Below are 14237 nucleotides of genomic sequence, written 5' to 3'. Positions count from 1 at the left end.
CAAGTGGCAAATGAAGGGTAAATTAGGTCTTTCGCCTTTTGCCATAGACGTGGTGCTTAGTCTATGCTGAGAAATTTCACACGGATGACCTCTGTAAACCTGAGTACTCAGCAGTTAATTAAAGACAATACCTCAAATTTAAGTGGGTTAAGTTCATAGTTGAGTTAATGTAGATGTGTTTACATGTACAGGGCGTTTACCATTTGTCAACTCTAGTTTGGCCAGATCGGACATTTTACGGTTGCACTCAAAACGCTTATTTTAGTCGAACGAGTGTTTTATGAGTACGAGTATTTATCGCGGGTATAAGCCGACATGGCTAGTCGTTGATTAGATAAGAATAGTTGCACTGCAAATTAAGTAATTCACTATGAGTGCTTTCCATTTGCCAGAACTGGCTGGCAAGACCGTCCAGCTAGCAGTCTGTAAATCAAATGTGTCATTTTGAACGAATAGTGCTGCAAAATCTTGAAAAATAATCACTCTGAAAATAATGCGTACTATCTTTAAAGAAATTCGTAGGACTAGGACAAAACGTATCCTTCAAATTGATACATTCCGTTTACAAACTCACCGGTCTGGCTGGACAGTTCTGACAAATGGAAAGCGCCCTATGATGATATAGTCGGTTAGACGCGACAAATGGTGGACACTGGGTGACTGAGTTTAATGTAAGTGCATAACTCTGTGTGTAACTGTAGTTACTGCCTCTACGATTGGTAGCAAGTAATAAAAATATTAAAGCTTGTAACAACTTCTCTGCTTACCTCTCTAAGGCTAGCTTTTAATTTAGCTTTCCACCCCAACAACAGTAGAAAATTAAACGGCCTTCGTCGTAATATCGGCTGTATTCTTCAGAAGTGTTGCTATCTACGTCGTCAAATTTATGCCATGTCTCTCTGGTAATTACAGCGTACCTGCTTAAAAAAAATGTTTTGGTGGAACTGCAAACGAGTAACATTGCGGCAAGTGGGTAAACCAAACATATAGGCCAGGGCCCTAGGTGTTCAAAAAACGGCTAACTCTATCCAGTGGATAAATCGCTATCCAGAGGATAAATTGTGCTCCAACCAATCCATATTTTATTTGCTGGATAGCGATTTATACGCTGGATAAAGATATCCACTCGTTGAAAACCGGGACAAGGGGTACAGTAATAAGGAGAATGTACACATTCATATTGGGGTTCGATGGGTCAATTTTTTTGGTCCAGTCTTTGTTTGATGGGTCAACTTTTTAACATTTCATTATACATATCTTTACTTCTGAAACAACTGAGTAGTGTGTGAAGCGCTTTGGAATATTTTTATAATATTAGCGCTGTTTAAATCTGATTTATTTTTTCAATCGAGGAAATACGGTAAGAATCAAGAGAAAGTTATCTTGGTGAGAATTCAAGATACGTGTAGCTTGGCGCCAAATGCTGTAAATTGTATACAAATATTGGTTCAATTCAACTGGATTGTTGTGGCGCTTATTCGGAGACGGCGCGTTTTCGAGTTATTATTATTATTATTATTATTATTATTATTATTATTATTATTATTATTATTATTATTATTGTTAACTTTTCGACGCTTTTTAAACTATTGAAAGTGAGAATGAAGTAGGAAATAGAGCAGAAGAGGAGAGAAGAAGAACATCGCGTTGTATTTTTATAAGCTTTGTATTTTTAGGCGGGATAATGCAATGTAAACTGAGAATGTCTTGAGTTGTTATCCATTTCACGATATGAATAGTGTGCAAAAATTGATTTCCAATTATGTTATTGAATTTTATTGCATGCAACCATACTTGAACAGTACGCTTAGATTCCTGTTGATTGTAAAATTTATTTTATTATTCGTTATTCAATAAAATAGATCATTACATTTAAGAAATATTATTATTATATATTATTATTATTATTATTATTATTATTATTATTATTATTATTATTATTAATAATAAGACATAATGAACTGCGTGATCTTGAAGCCGAAATGCTTAAGATGGTGTGCAATGATATCCAAATTGAACCGGTACTTCAGGAGATCAACGGAGAAGTGCTGACATCGGTACAAAAAGAGCAGCGGATGCCCGACTCGACATTCACGCTCGTGGCTTCTGGGATCGGCAAGGCTCTGCCTTTTTTGATGTAAGGGTTTGTTACCCGAATGCAGAGTCTTATCGAGGCCTCACGCCAAAACAAATCTACCGCCAGCATGAGAGTGAGAAGAAGAGAATGTACGCCAGCAGGGTGCTAGAAGTGGAACAAGGATCCTTCACTCCACTGGTATTAACTACTACCGGAGGAATGGCAGGTGAATGCATGAGATATCATAGTAGACTGGCCGAACTTTTATCGACCAAGAAGGGAGAGAATTACGGTACTACAATGTCATGGATTCGCGCCAAAGTCTCATTCGCCCTCCTGAGATCTGCGCTGCTATGCTTGAGAGGCTCACGTTTTAGGCGAAGAGCAACGTTAAAGATTGCAGATACCGACTTTAAAATCGATAAACAACTGGCTAGAATTTAGGATGAGAACAAATTTCTTTGGTTTTTTTTCCTTTCTTTTCTTAATTTTCGTAATTTTAGTTGTTTTTAATGACCGATATAATCCCCTTATATCTTAAATAAAACAGTCGCTTTTTTAATCGACAAGAATTGTAAATAGGTTTTAATAGCTCTGTCTTCTACTTCTAACTTGTAAATAACAATTTCCTTGGAATATTTTAATAAAGTTATTATTGTTTTTAAATAAAAAAAAATATTATTATTATTATTATTATTATTATTATAAAATACTTTATTAGTAGAAAAACAAATAACAAATACAGAAAGGTGATTAATAATATCGGTATTGGAAAAAAAGAAAAACGCTTCATAATTTTCACATTATTATTATTATTATTATTATTATTATTATTATTATTATATAAGCAAATCTTTATTACAAAACCTCAATTAAAATCCTATTTACAATCAACTTGCTGTTACAAAAAATCCAATCAATTCATCGAAACACTGTTCATTCACAAATTCTAAAAAAAGAAGTAACTTAACCTTACATAAAAGAAGAGGAAATAGATATAATTAATAATAAAAGTTCAAAATTCTATAAAATAAAGAATTCCATTATGCAGAGATATTAAGATCATATAATCGAATCACATTAATGACGGCTCTACCAGTGTCCATAAAAAGCCCTAAGTATAAAAGCATATAGACACGTATTTCAGATATCCGCACTAGCGACATTTATTTCACAGTCTAATGATTGCTCTATCTTGCTACGAAACGGCGTTCGCGAACCTCTGACGCATGCATGTACCGATCTTAAGAGTTCAAACGAGATCTGTGTCCTGAGCCAAGTGATTACAACATGATAAGGCTCGGTGTCTTTCTGAGCTCTCTTGTCTGCGAGACGCTTTAAGAACCGCTGACACTAGTTTCCCATTCCGCCATTGGTTCCAAACACTAAAGGCGTAAACGAACCCATTTCTACATCTAACACCCGCTGCTGGTACTTGCGCTTCTTCTCTTCTTCTTGCTCTTTGAACACTTTCGATGTTGGCTTGCTCTGGTAACACTTGGAGTTGACGTGCGTACTCTAACATCAAAAAATGCCGTAACTCCTCTTGCCCAGAAGCCTCCCGCTTTGATGTCCAACCTTGCCGCAGAACTTGTAACAGCGCTCCTCAAATGAAATCGCTCTTTGTCCAGGGGTTATTATTATTATTAATTGTTATTATTATTATTATTATTATTATTATTATTATTATTATTATTATTATTATTATTACAGAAAGGGGGGAAAATGTGCGAAATATTAAAAAATACTTGAAACATACCTTGGAGGCTATTGCGTGTATGGCATGTTGTTTGATTATAAAGGTAAATAATCCTGATGAGTGAGAATGATGTATTATTCAGTGATGACACAAACCTACTCGGAACAAGCCGGAGATCCGAGTGCCCTTATCAGGAGTCGAACCCAAGACCTTCCGATTACTAGTTTGGACGCTGAGCTACAGGAGACTAGTGGGAGCTGGCCATTAAACCAGGTTCATAGGACAAACATCCTGCATACTGCTAGGATTGGAATGCCAATGTGTGACATATGCGCAGTGGAATAAAAGCCTGGTGAATAAATGACAATGATGTATTATTCAGTAAATGACAATGTCGTTCACTGAAGGCCTAAAATATTCCATCAAATTTATTCCAATCCTTATGAGGTTTAAGGCGATCTCAGGATTACTCTTGTTTATCGACTGGATCAGCGTGCTACTTACTGGTCGTCCATATACTGACTCGAAACCACGCCTATTTGTCTCTTATTTTTGCCCATTATTCTATTCGGAGCAACCTGCACAGTTTGGCCTAACATTAAATCGTCGAGAGAACAAAGGAGCAAATATCACGGACAGGGAAAGTCTGGAGAGGCTTGTCGCAGAAGCTGTTTCTGTCGCCATCAATGTAAGGAGATAAGGAGATGAGGTAAGGAGATGTTTTCTGTTAACAAGATAAGAACCGATTCCTACGTCCTTATATTTATATTTTTATCCGACTTTGTGTACTGACTTTGAACGACCTGGCCCCAGTTGTTCAAAGAGCGGATAATTCTATCCACTGGATACTACGCGGCAGATAAAATGTGTGCAAAAATTTCCCTATAGACCTTTAATTTGTGCATAAAGTAGAAGCGTCTGTCTAATTTAAGTATGGGATTGTGTGAAAAACTTGCCAAAAGCTTTGGTTGGAGTAAATTTTATCCGCTGGATAGCAACTTGTCCACTAGATAAAGTTATCCGCTCTTTGAACAACCGGGGCCTGGTGTTTTCAAATTTACGCAGTCGTTGGTTTTGATACAGGTTACGAACTCTTACTATTATTTATGGTAGAGATTATAAGCAATTTAAATTTCATTTGTCATCGAATAAAACTTTTTATCAAAAACTGGATCATTGTATAATGCAATTCCAGGAATTTGATTGGCTTAGTGGCCATGGTATACTTATATGAGCCATTATACCATGCCCGAGAAATAGCGATCATTAAATTATCTTATGGTGGTTCTTGCAAAGCGAAATCAACAAGATCAAGGAATATTTCTTGATTGTTTTTAATGAGGACAATTATTCCACTCAAGCTTGTCGGCGCTACGCGCCTCGTTGGCTGTCTATCAGCTCATAACCTATACGCGCTCGTGGAATTGTTAGTTAATTACATACAACGTCGGCCGATAGACCTGATTGGTGGATGAGCTGTGACAATTCCACAATTGTTCATGTACGCAAAAACCGTGACATTTTGCTTCCGTTTCCCAGAAACTGGTGTCCTTGGTATCTTGCAATTTTTACTGCTGTTTCTTTCCTAAAGAGTTTTGAACGAGATCAAAGGTAAGCACTAAACGGCAAGTGAATGCTATTAGCGTAGTTAAGTTCTGTTTTTAAGAAGGGCGCAGGCGCACTGATTTCCTCACAAGTCTGATTTAAATTTAAAATAACTGACCATGATCACTCAATTGGCGTACCTAAAGCAAAAACCCAACGATGGAAAAATCGCTTAATCGTTACTAGTTAAATGGGAAAAGACGTTTAGTTGATCGTGGCTCGTGGCTACTTGATGCACATCGATTAAAAATCGTAAAAGTTACATGTGTTTCCTTATTCCCGCGCACATTTGGGTCAACGATGCTGCGGAAGTCCAAGCTCGTTCCTTTAATTGTCTTAAGGTTTCATTCCTAATGAAATTACCTTACATAGTCATCTTTCGTCTCGTAGGACAAAATTCAACTGTGTCAAGTCAACAATAGTTCATAGTTGCTATGAATGGCTGCCAAACTACGCAACAACATTTTGCTTATCGATGTGGCCGAATTAGGGCTAATGATAACTTTGTTTGTCTGGTTTTTGTTTGTAGGATGTTTACTTCTTATAAGAGGCCTGCGCCAGAGCTAAAAATGCGTTTTCACAACAGAATCATTAAGTGATTTGTTAGTTATTGACTGAATCAACAAATAAGCTAGGAGATGCTTACTAAGCATGAAGTAAAACCCATTCCAGCGATGCAGTCAGCTGTTTCTTCAACAGCAAATTTATGTTGATAATTGAATAAACTAGGAATTAATAAATATTAAGCCAGGAGCCATAATCATGATTATTAATTCCTGATTATGGCTCTTCTATTTTAAAAGCTATATTTTTATCTGTATAATTTAACTTCGTTACAGGATAGTTACTGTTTTCAATAAGGCAGAGGCTAAAATACGTCACGAAGTGCATTGTTCTTAATTCTTGAACACTAGAAACTGAAACCAATTACTGTTTTAAGTTATTCAAAAATTCTAAACTTGGCAACTAGCCCTCGGCATGAATACAAGTCAGTGTGAATTTCAAAATGAAAGTAATAACTCCGACAACTTGGTAATTTCAATAACAGTCTTAGGAAACAAGCCAGCATAAGAAACGATAAGTTCATGTCAGGTTCCACATACAGTGTTTACAATAATGACGCATACCTAAGGGGTTTATTTGCTGCTTTTTGTATGTCACGCTTTGTTGGTTTGACGTTAGTGCTGCTTAGAGCAAGTCTGAGAAACAGTTTAGCCGACATAAAATCCGATCATCTCCTTCAATGATCTACCATCTCTTTAAACCATGCATCCAGTAAACCTCTCGTTAATGTGTTTTTCCACTTATGGCTTAGTGCAGCTCTGGGCGGAAATTTTGTGGCAACAGCTTAGATCAGTCGTTTACACAATCAGCCATTCATGACCTGGTTTATATTCGATTGAAGCTTCATATTCCAGTGACTCTATTCACAATTTTATTTTTCCCAAACATGTCTCCATCATACGTCATCAGTGTGTGGGTATTTTATTTGTAAGTATGATGAATGTTTGACTCCACAGTGTGTTGTACACCTACTGCCACATTACTCCACGCATCTTTCCGTGCTAGCTATGGAATTGAATTTACTAGGTTCGTTATTTTCAGTAAATCTTTGGCTACATTTATACCCTTCGAAGTGCGGACGTGTTCTTGCAGATCAGAAAGTGAAAGTAATTTAGAGAAGACATTAATGATTAAAAATTGTCGATTTGCCAGCCAACCCTGACAGAGCAGGAATGTCTGGTAGGGTTCTCTTGTTTATTAAGTCTTACGGACCTTTTAAAATTGAACTAATAACTCCAACTACTTGGTAGCTTGAAGAACATTCTCTAAGAAAGTTAGCTCCTGAACAAAATGCTAAGCATATTAGTGTCAGGTTTTACATAAAAGTCATACAGGTTTTACAAGATGCATTCTTCAGTGGCTCGACATGCTACAGTATATCTTGTGTCATGCTTTCATAGTTTCACGGTTTGGCTGCTTGAAGCAATAAAGTCTTGAGAAACAATTCGCTCTGATAAAACCGATCATTGGTCTACAATCTCAGTGAACAATTCATTCAGTGAACCTCTCGTTTATGTGTGATAGCACTTATGGCTTAATATCAACTCTAGGAATTTCTTAACGGCAGTTGGCACAGTCATCAGCATGCAGAATCAGCCATTCATGACCTGCGGTTTATATCTGATTGAACTCAGTCGTTTGTTTTGATACGGGCTACGAATTCTAAATAATCTTCATGAGGGAGATTATAAGTAATTTAAACTTCATTTGCCACCGAATAAAAGTTCTCAATTATATGCAACTTCTGCCGATATGATTAGTGGATGATATGACAATTCCGCAATTGTTCATGTACTTAGAAACGACATTTCGCTTCAGTATTCCAGAAGCTAGTATCCTTGGTGTATTGCAAATTACTTTGCTACTTCTTTCCTAAAAGGGTTTTTAATGAGTGGTGAATGATAAGTGGTAAATTAACGCTATTAGCGTAGTCGAGTTATGTAATTAAGAAGGGTGTAGTGGTACATCGATTGTGTTTTGTTGGTAGGCATTGATATGTATATGGTTTGTTATTTCCTCGCAAGTCTTATTTGGATACGAAAATGATGATCATGAATACTCAATTGGCGTACCTTAAGCAACCTAAACGATGGAAAAATCGCTTCCAATCACTATTAATTATGTTGAAAAAGACGTTGAATGGATCATGGCTCCTATTACTTGATGTTCATCGTTTAAGAATCGTAATAGTTATACTTGCCTCCGTATTCTCGCGTACAATTGAACCAACGATACTGCGGAGTCCAGGATCGTTCCTTTAACTGTTTTAAGGTTTAAGTGCTCAATGGAATTACATTACATCGTCATCTTACGACTCGTAGACTGACAACAAAGAACTGTGTTAAGTCGTCAATAATAGTTAATAGTTGCACTTAATGGCTGCCGAACTAAACAACAACATGAGAATGATGTATTATTCCAGAAAGTGACACAGGCATACTCGAAAAAAAAAATCCGAGTGCTCTTAAGTTGCTTTAGCAGCATGTGAATGTGACCGAATTAGGCTAATGGCAACTTTGTTTGTCTGGTTTTTGTTTGTAGGATCTTTACTTCTTATAAGAGGCCTACGCCAGAGCTAAAAGGTGTGTTTTCACAACAGAATCATTAAGTGAATTGTTATTTATTGATGAATCAACATCAAAGCTAAGAGATGCTTACTAAGCATGAAGTAAAACCCATTCCAGCGATGCAGTCAGGTGTTTCTTCAACAGCAAATTAATGTTGATAATTGTATAAACTAGGAATTACTCAGTATTAATCCAGGAGCCATAATCATGATTATTAATCCCTGATTATGGCCCCTGTATTAAGCTAAATTTCTATTTGTAAAATTTTGTGGGTTGCAGGGTAGTTATTTTCAATTAAGGCAGAGGTTAAAATACGTCAAGAAGTGCATTCATTAGTTCTTGCGCACTAGAAACTGAAACTAATTAACATTTAAACTTATTCAAAAATTCTAAACTTGGTAACTAGCCCTCGGCATGAATACAAGTCTTATTGAGGTTCAAAATGACAGTACTAACTCCGGTAACTTGCTAGCTTCAATAACATTCTCAGGAACTGAACTGAAGCGTGCGTGAGAAACCGGTTAAGGTTGTTAAGCGCTTGTTAGGTTTTACATACAGTGTTAACAAAAATGACGCATACCTAAGAGGTTTTTCTTGCTGCTTCTTGTATGTCACGCTTTGTTGGTTTAACGTTTGTGCTTCGCAAAGCATTTAGTCTTGAGAAACAATTTAGTTGAAATAAAGTCCGATCCTCTCCTTTACTAATCTACCATCTCTTTTAAACATGCATCTAGTAAACCTCTTCTCAATATGTTATACCACTAAGGGCTTAATATCAGCTCTGGGCGGGAATTTTGCGGCAACAACTGAGTTAATTCGTTTGCACAATCAACCATTCATGACTTGGTTTATATCTGATTGAAGCTTTATTTTCCAGTGACGCTATTAAAAAGAGTTTTAAGTTTTGTCGAAGCATGTCATCAGTGTATAGGTATTTGTAAGTAAGATAAATTTTTGACTCCAAGGTGTGTTGTGCACCCCCTGCCGCATTACTCTACACATCTTTCCGTGTTAGCTATGGAATTGAATTTTCTACAGTTACTATTTAATAGGTTCGTTATTTTCAGTAAATCTTTAGCTACATTTATACCCCACGAAGTACAGTGCTCTTGCAAATCAGAAAGTGAAAGTAATTTAGGGAAGACATTAATGATTGAAAATTGTCAATTTGCCAGCCAACCCTCAGCAGGAATGTCTGATATGGGTTCTCTTGTTTATTAAGTCTTAACGTACTTTTTGACTCCAACAACTTGTTAGATTAAAGAACAGTCCCTGAGAAAGTTAGCTCCAGAACAAAACACTAAACATATTAGTGTCAGGTTTTACATACAAGTCATAAGGGTTTCAGTAGACGCATACTTCAGTGGCTCGACAAAAACTATACTTTTATTTTATTATGTCCTAGCCTATCTAAAATTAGTAATATGAAAGAAATCGAATTTTCCACCCTTGCCGCGATATGTTTGATTTTTACGAACAGGCGCATACACAGAACGACGCAATATTTCCCCAAATCATTCCAACAGATATTTAGAGATTGTAAGAAAAGATTTGAGTTTTTTTTAAAGGCGGTAGAATGATTTGTTTTTGCAGGCTCTTTTTACCCGTGTAATAATTTAGCGCCTTAAATAACGATTTTAACCGATTTTCGTTATGTGCATTTTTCTTATAATAAAAGGATATTTCACCGAAAAAACTATACAGTGATTTTAGTTATATTCTGGCCTATCTAAGATTAAAATATCAAAGTACAGTTCGTGTCTGTTCCGCTAGCGGCAGTCATTTTGAATAATTTAGGCTCGATCGACTGCCATAAGGAATGGGACCAAGTTGTAAGTTTCGGAAATCCTCGGGAATTTCCGACACGCGTCGAGTTCCGAACAGTTTCAAAATGGCCGCCCTTCGTAAAAACTGACGGGAAAGAAAGGCTTTTTTTCCCAAATTTTAGGCGAGAGCCCCCAATGTAGCCTCACCAACCCGTGGTAAAATAAAGTCAAACTGGTTTGAATTAATGTAACGAGCCTCTCAGGGACAGGCAATACTTAAACTTATGTTGTGGCGTCCCATATTCTGTTTGCTGAACAACTCCTTACAAACTATAAAATTATGTTCTGGAGGAGAGGATGAGGAGTGACCAGTCTGTTGCGGTGTTAACTTCAGATTTCGACTTTGGAAGTCAGGAAAAAAAGAAAAACTAAAAAAATGCCCCGGGCTAGGTGATTTATCCTAGCTTGAAGTGGTGCAATAGTTGACCATCTTTTAGTCTTACTAAGGTGACCTAGGGTGATCTTTGTAACCTGCTAGAGGTGTCCTACATGGCTAAGCATAGGATTGAACTTTGATCTTCCTGGTATAACAGATGTAGAAAACATGTGGCAGACATGTGGCACTAAGTTGGATTATCTGCCTGGTACAATTATCTTCCCTTCATGTAAACAGGCCATAAGGAGTCCCCTTATATGCGTGCTTGGGTCTAGGGATCACAAATTGTAAACTTTTACAGATGGTCATAAATTTCTTTGGCTTTGTTGTAGCAGGACAAAGAGCCATAGCAACTCTTCTTGTCATTATCAATCTAGTTGTCTGAATATATATTACCCATGCTTATCATCTATATTTTTCTTGTTCTATTGTTAGAATTGTTGGTACTATAAATTGGCACAGAGTTAAACAAGATTTTTATTTATTTGACAGTCTAGATTTATTTTGGTAAACAGTATTTGGTTCCCACAGTAAGCATTTTCAGAGAGAGTGAAGTCTCCTTGCCGAATGATTTAAGAATTAAAAGAAGAAGGACGACTAAGTAAGGAAGACAAATTTTGAATTCTGATAATGAGAGTGAGTTACACCAAGAAACATCAACTGTGATGAAAGTTCTTTGAATAAAATAATCCTTTGTGATATTAAAAGTAATGATCACAGAATGACTTACAGTTGTTTTTTATCTTAGGGAGAACTTAGACTGAGTTACGTTTGCCATTTTCCCGTCATTCCTGGCGGGGAGTGCAGAGGAAGCCAAAAATGAGAGTGACGTCACACCACCTGATCCTGAAGAAGGAAAACTTGGTTTTGACAATGACACTTTAAGGGGTAAGAAAACAAAATGTTTGCCATGCAACTAGAAAGTGAAAAGATTTTTTTAGCCTTTGTTGACCCGAGGAAAAAGTTTTTTTTATAGATCTAAAAGTGCAAAATTATTTATTTCGAACTAATGAGCCAAGTTCAAAATAGAGTAACTGACAACAGCAGTAAAACGTGCTAAGCACAGTAGAATATGAAAACTAAACGTGCCTTGTGTTGGTTTTTTATCTTCAGGTCCAGTTAATTAATTTCTTTTCAACTATTTTTAGTTATGTAACATTGTGAACGTTTTGTCCCGAACTCCCGTTATAGCGTGTTAGTTTGTCAGCGTAACTAAGTCACTGCAGTGTGAATCGTTCTACAAGCGTAGAAGTAATTGTACGCTTTTGAACTAAAGATTGAAAAGTAATTAAAGCTAATTAAAGCCCACTCATGACGAAACTCTTCGTATTATGTGTTTTATTTCTCAGACCAGGGTTAGGAGAGCGACCAAAATACGCGAGCGCAAGCGAAAAACTCCCGATGCCGCGAGAATACACGAAAGCAGATGCGCCCTGCGCGTCTCCTCGCAAGAGGCGACTTTTTCGATTATCGATTATCCTTGAGAGAATTGAGGAATTACCTGCTCTAGTTAATAGGAGGAATTGGGTTTATTACGGAGGGTTTTGATAATGGTATACCGTACTATATGCAACCAGTTAGTGATATAATGTCTCACTGGCCTTACTGACTTAATAATTTAAAGACGATGATAATATTTTTCTGCTTTGTCCTAGTATAGCCTCATTAGCAAACATTAGCATAAACGACAAGACTAGCCACAGATAAATCCTCTTTTTTAATCAGAAGAGCTTTGCAAATTTAGTATTTTCCGGAAGTGTGCATATTATTACTTTTTGGGAACAAGCGTTAAAAGTATCAAGATTTTACAAAGAATGTATAGCTGGGTGGCAGCCCTTGCCTCGTAGCGATAAATTCTTTCCTTTTTTGTAAAACTTTAATCTCTCAGAATATTCAACTTGTAACACTAATATTTACACTGATTGCCAAGAGTGGCGTGGTATTTGTTAATTTATGTAGGTGTCTATTTGTGCCGGTAGCTTGTTGTTTGATAACGAGATATATATGCTATTGAGGCAAAATGTAAACCATGACGTTAGCAAAGTGTCTCCTTTACAAACCAAGTTTTCTTCATCAACTGGATCGTTTCGTTTTAATTAGCGATTGTGGAGATTAACAAAGCTTCTCCTTTGCAAACCAAGTTATCATCAACTGGATCGTTTTGTTTCCGGTGACGTCCGCATCGAAACAAATCTGATTAATAAAAATGGCGGCGAAGCTACGATTTTTTTGGTACTTTATTCCGTTCTCCGCTTGTCGTTTTCCATCATTCCAATCCACCCTTCCATCAGATGCCCTTCCCACAATACCATGCGTTTTATTTTCACTTTTAACATGTGAAGTTGCGGCCCACCTTTGCATAAGCTTATCTCTGAGTGCGAATATACGCGAGTCTCTGGGCCCTTCGATATATTGCTCTGACGGTTTTCACAATGGTCAAATAGGCCTTAAATAGTATTGAAAAACAATGAAGACGTCCGATCAGGATGTAGAAAATCCTTTTAACACAAATTAACCCCTGAAGGTCCGGAAGGTCACAACAATTCTTTAGTCGACAAAAGCGCTTCAGAAAAGAAAGCCTTACGACCCCGGGGAGGTTACTTCCTTATAAGAGGCTAATGGGGATGTGCCGCTGGATGGGGTCGCATTTTCACGACTGGATTGACTAGAATGGGGTTGCATTTTCAATAGAGCTACTAGAATGGGGTCGCACATTTTCGGATTTTTGGGGTAAGAAAATTCTATTAAGTAGGGATTCAAAATGGTCTCGGTTAAAAAGTTCAGAAAGTTGTTGTTTATTAAATGTAACAATCACCTCGCATTACATTCCGTTCTTGAAGGTAGATGCATAAATAGAAAGTGACTTAGTTGGGATCGCGAAAATTACATTTTCCCAAAAAGTGACTAAGATGGGGTCTATAACTGGCCACAAAATAGACTATAATGGGGCAGGGGCCCTGAGAGGCCAGCGGCACATACCCAGCAAAACTGAACCCAAGTACCCCCCCCCCCCCCCCCCGGGCTTACGACGAAGCCCAGAGCTCAGACAAGAACTAAAATTTCTGCAGGCGGCATCGAAGGAATCTTCACTGAAGAAAATTATGGAAGGAGATGAACGGCTGCGGGAATGGAGTCAAGTTGTAAGCAGTGCGGGTTATTTTTGCGAGGTGCGATCTCTCGTGTCACATTTGTCCCCCTTCACTGAATCTCTTGTGGAACAAGGACCGCGACAAATGAACCGAGGTTGGCTCTTTTCATTACCACTCGAAGAACCTTATGTTCGATTCTAGTACTGGCTCAGGCTGTTCGCCTTATAATTTTTCCGGACGGCGAGTGGCGACTGGATAGTCCGATTTACGAACACCGCCGGTGAAATCACAAGCGGAACATTCAGATTGCCAGAATGTTTTGCAAAAACACACTAAACACTTGTTAGAAGAAATCGCTGAAGCATCTTAGAGACTCCCATGACAGTTACCGACTGTCTTAGCTTTTAATATCTACCGGATGCGAGCTTACCCAC

The 14237-nt window shown here is 37.5% G+C and overlaps 1 protein-coding gene and 1 pseudogene across 2 annotated transcripts in view; both read left to right on the top strand.

Moving 5' to 3' along the window:
* The window catches only part of LOC146475177 (uncharacterized), a 275844-nt gene that overhangs the window by 246395 nt on the left and 15212 nt on the right, over positions 1 to 14237 (top strand). The window lies entirely within an intron of this gene.
* LOC146475165 (uncharacterized) overlaps positions 10974 to 14237 on the top strand; it is a 143059-nt pseudogene continuing 139795 nt past the window's right edge. Inside the window, exons 1-2 of the transcript XR_014865989.1 lie at positions 10974 to 11315; positions 11467 to 11602. The product of XR_014865989.1 is annotated as an uncharacterized LOC146475165 (transcript). The remainder of the gene's footprint in view (positions 11316 to 11466; positions 11603 to 14237) is intronic.

This window comes from Pavona decussata, unplaced genomic scaffold, assembly GCF_977016875.1.
Source record: "Pavona decussata unplaced genomic scaffold, jaPavDecu1.1 SCAFFOLD_85, whole genome shotgun sequence".
NCBI classification, from domain to species: domain Eukaryota; kingdom Metazoa; phylum Cnidaria; class Anthozoa; order Scleractinia; family Agariciidae; genus Pavona; species Pavona decussata.
Note: the sequence above shows the minus strand (reverse complement) of the source record. Positions and strands in the feature narration are given on the sequence as shown.